Raw genomic sequence first — 5,302 nt, 5'->3', positions numbered from 1 at the left:
CCATCTATTGTTATTTAATCAAAGTTTTCATGCCCCACTATGCCCCACCTCCAATAGTAGAGGAGCATTATGTTTTCGTCTGTCTTTTGATTCAGGTTAAAGTTTTTAGTCGAGGTAGTTTTCGATAAAGTGGAAGTCCAATCAACTTTAAACTTAGTACACATGTTCCCTATGGCATGACCCTTCTAATTTTAGTGCCAAATTAAGAGGTATTTTTCACAGTCCACTGAACATAGAAAATGATAGTGTAAATGGTGCATCCGTGTACTAAGGACACATTCTTGTTATATTTAGTACCAACACACCTTATTACTATTGCTTTATATTTTAGAAGGTGGAAGACCTGGATGCTTCATACTTTGTATATGGATGCCTCATGTTATGAAGTTTTCATCCGTTACATATCCAATTTCCTTGACCTCATGTTCCCATGGTTGAGTGATTAATTGAAAAAAAGTTAAAGATTTTTGTCAAGCCTGCAACTTTTGTTGCAGAAAGCTCGACATAGGGATAGTGATCCAGCGGCAGCGGCTTTAGCTAACTTTTTAAAAGCTTTATATTTTAGAAGGTGGAAGATTTGGATGCTTCATACTTTGTTTATAGATGCCTCATGTTACGAAGTTTCTGTCAGTCACATGTCAAATGTCCTTGACCTCATTTTCATGGTTCAGTGACCACTTGAAAAAAAAGTTCAGATTTTTTGTAATGTTGAATTCTCTCTTATTATAAGTAATAGGATAATTATATTTGGTATGTGCTTACCTTGCAAGGTCCTCATGCTCGTCAGACTGTTTTCACTTGACCTCGACCTTATTTCATGGATCAGTGAACACGGTTAGTTTTAGTGGTCAAGTCCAGGGTCTAGTATATTCGGTGTATGGAAGGACTGTAAGGTGTACATGTCCAACTGACAAGTATCATCTGACCTTGACCTCATTTTCATGGTTTAGTAGTTATAGTGAAGTTTCTGTGTTTTGGTCTTTTTCTTTTACTGTATGCAGTAGGTCTACTATATTTGGTGTATGGAATAATTGCAAGGTGAACACGTCTAGCTGGAAGGTGTAATCTGGCCTTGATCTCATTTTCATGTTTCAGTGCTTGAGTTTTGGTCTTTTTTCTAATACTTTATGCAATAGGTCAACTATATTTGGTGTATGGAAATATTTTATGATCCATAGGTCAGTCGCGCAGGTTTTATTTGACCATGACCTCATTTTCACAGTTTATTGCTCAGTGTTACATTTTTATACGACTGCAAAAAATTTGCGGTCAAATATTGGTATGACGTTGACGACGTTCGTCGTCGTCTGGAGACTTATTGGTTTTCCCACTTTAACTTAAGTTTAAGTAAATAGAAATCTATGAAATTTGAAGACAAGGTTTATGACCACAAGAGGAAGGTTCAGATTGATTTTGGGAGTTTTGATTCCAACAGTTTAGGAATAAGGGGCCCAAATAAACATTTTTTTTTGTTTTCAAACCATAACTTTAGTATAAGTAAATAGAAATCTATGAAATTTAAACTCAAGGTTTATGACAATAAAAGGATTGATTTTGAAAGTTTTGGTCCCAACAGTTTAGGAATTAGGGGCCCAAAGGGTCGAAAATTAAACTTTATAATTGAGAATGGAAATGGGGAATGTGTCAAAGAGACAACAACCCGACCGTAGAAAATAACAAAGCAGAAGGTCACCAACAGGTCTTCAATGTAGCGAGAAATTCCCGCACCCAGAGGCTTTGTTTGATTTCATAAAAATTTGAATTATTGAGGTTCTTTGATATGCTGAATCTAACTGTGTATGTAGATTCTATTTTTTTTGTCCTGTTTTCAAATTGGTCTACATTAAGGTCCAAAGGGTCCAAAACTAAACTTAGTTTGATTTTAACAAAAATTGAATACTTGGGGTTCTTTGATATGCTGAATCTAAACATGTACTTAGATTTTTGATCATGGGCCTAGTTTTCAAGTTAGTCCAAATCGTAGTCAAAATTAAACTTTGTTTGATATCAACAAAAATTGAATCCTTGGGGTTCTTTGATATGCTGAATCAAAACATGTATTTAGATTTTTGATTATAGGCCCAGTTTTCAAGTTGGTCCAAATCGGGGTCCAAGAGACTTCCTCTCTTTGAAAAAAAATAACTCCGAGTACGTTATTTCTGTCACACGTTTCATCCATGGCCTGAAGAAAAGTTTAGAAAAATAAGGATTTAGATAAATAAATTATGAATATATTTTATTCTATTTCCACATATTGATTGTACATTATGCAATAACACGAAAAAAAACTATTCATTAGCACAATTGATACCCAGCCATTAAGTTGGCTTACGTGACACTTTTTTTAACAAAATAATTAACATTCATATGATCATACCGTATCATTTACTTAAATTTGTTTAATGAATACTAAAAAAGACTTATTATCTACAAAAAACACATTCAAGTAATATAATAAAACAAATTAATTATGTAAATAATTTTGTTTATCAATATTTTATCAATCCAACTATTTTTTTAATCAATTTTCATTGCACTTTAATGTCAATCCAAATATTGGTAGAAAACTGTCAAATATTTTTTTTTAAATATTTTCAGGAAAGGTACAAAGAGATGAGTGCCAAATATTAAATGCCATTGAATAAATAACAGATTTTTTTTTAAATATTATTTAGAACTATAAACAGTGCAATACAGAGGGTCGATTTAGTAAAGTGACAAAAACACATTTAACACACTTTTCTTGTCATTACCCGATTTTCAAGACATTAATTTGAAAACTGTGAATCAGCTTTTGGTACAGTTCATCTCAATTATATGAAATATAATGGTTGGTTCAAGGTTTTTTGCGATATATTCTAATAAAAGGCAGACATATAAAATGACTGTATTTAGCTTCGAGAAAAAAAGAAACTTAAAATTTTACTGAACTATTTTGTTATTTTCGTGATTTTTTTCTGTGTTGAGGATCTAGATGCATATATACAATTCTAATATGGCGTGCTTCTTTCGTTTCATGAATTAACCCATGCTCTTAATCCAATAATTTGTTTTTGCACATGCGTATATTGACTACTGCAGAATAATGAATTTTATCAAACTGGCATGCATTTAATATATTTCACAAACTTAAAACACATCCAAACTCTTAAAAATGAACATGCTGTTACTAATTCATTTATTATGACTGTAATGATTAAATGTGTTGCATTCCGAAATTATTTGACCAAGATACGAAATCCGTTTATGCTGGTTGTTTAAATACTCCTTCATCTGAAAAATCACAGTCCCAGCTGTTTTCTTCTTTACAAACAAAAAAGGGAGGTTCACGGAAGAGCCCACACAATTGCTTTACGCTTATACACATCGGACATAGAAATTATATTTATTGTCCTAATCAGAATCGGAGTAATTGATGCAAGCTATACTTTATTGTAGTTTTAACATGGGTAGGCATTACAATTTACATTCGTGGTATTTTAGCCCTCACTATCGCTCGGGCAAAAATAATCACGAATATAATGCTTACCCATGTTAAAACTACAATAAAGTATAGCTTGCATCAATTATTTCTTAAACAATGACAGACATGTTATGATTCATAAAACATGATATATAAACAATGAAAACAATTCGTGTAAATGAAAAAAAAATAACACTTCTATATTTGATGCACCCGAAGTTCTTTTCTGGATTGACTTTCGTAAAAACAAAAAACAAACACTTTCAAACCTAATAAACCAATCTGTGTCTCATGCATACTAACTCAATATCAAACTAAATTGTATTACAATTGTTTAATTACAAACTTATCACGAAGAAGCATTGTAAACTCAAAATAAAACACACAGCTGTCACTACAAATATTGGCTATGTCGTTCATGCACTTACAATGCTATATATGTATTTATTGAGAAACTACCCATTTACCTCGGGGGCAACCACCAACAGGGTATCAGTGTTTGTGTCTTACAAACTATAAATACAAAATAAATAAAAACATCACTATCATTAACAATGTCAATATATTCGTAAAACTATTTCTTTTTTCTGTCACTTCATAATTTGATAGGGTGAACATATCACACGCCAAACCCGACTGCTTACATCATGGTATTACTTTCATTTACTGTACAAATGCACAATGATATAAAAAGACAAGAGTTACCATACACATATTTTTCACCATAAATATTTTATGTACAGTGGTATTAAAAAAATAAGATTCACAATACACATAAGGCAGCAACCATTTGTTTGGTTTTTTGTTTTTTTTGGGGGGGGGGGGGGGGGGGGGGGGCTATGGGTTTTTTTCTGGACAAATTTTTTTTTCGCCTTCGGCAAAAGACAATCTATTTTTTTGGCGACAAGTCGGAAACAATTTTTTCTTTTAATTTTAGCATTACATACAGTGGCAGCTGAGTATGAAACAAACGACTTTTTTTTCTCAGGGTCAGAAACAAATTATTTTGTTCTCCAAAAACTGGAAACAAACTTTTTTTTCCAAAAATGACCATAGCCCCCTCCCCCCCGAAAATCAAATGGTTGCTGCCTAATATGTCTATACTGGTAATAAAACAAGACTCACCATACACATATTATATGTACAACAGTATTTAAACAAGTTTCACCATACACATATTTTGTGTACAATGGTATTAAAAACAAGTTTCACCATACACTTATTATATGTACTTATGTATTATAAAGACTAAACTTACCATACATATATTATATGTACAATGGTCTTAAAAGATAAGACTCACCATACACTTATTATATGTAAAACGGTATTTAAACAAGTTTCACAATACACATATTATATGTACAGTAGAATTAAAAACAGGATTCACCATACACATTATTTGTACAACGGCATTCAAAACAAGTTTCACCATACACATATTATATGTACAGTGGTCTTAAAAGATAAGACTCACCATACACTTATTATATGTAAAACGGTATTTAAACAAGTTTCACAATACACATATTATATGTACAGTGGAATTAAAAGATAAGACTCACCATACACTTATTATACATGTTATATGTAAAACGGTATTCAAACAAGTTTCACCATACATATACTACTTGTACAGTGGTACAAAAATAAACCAGATTCGTCATAATTATACATTATATGTACAACGGTATTAAAAACAAGTTTCACAATACACATATTACATGATCTGTACAGTGGAATTAAAAACAGGATTCACCATACACATTATTTGTACAACGGCATTCAAAACAAGTTTCACCATACACATATCATATGTACAGTGGTATAAAAAAAAAA

This window comes from Mytilus trossulus, chromosome 13 (assembly GCF_036588685.1).
Source record: "Mytilus trossulus isolate FHL-02 chromosome 13, PNRI_Mtr1.1.1.hap1, whole genome shotgun sequence".
NCBI classification, from domain to species: domain Eukaryota; kingdom Metazoa; phylum Mollusca; class Bivalvia; order Mytilida; family Mytilidae; genus Mytilus; species Mytilus trossulus.
This window is presented reverse-complemented; position numbering follows the sequence as displayed.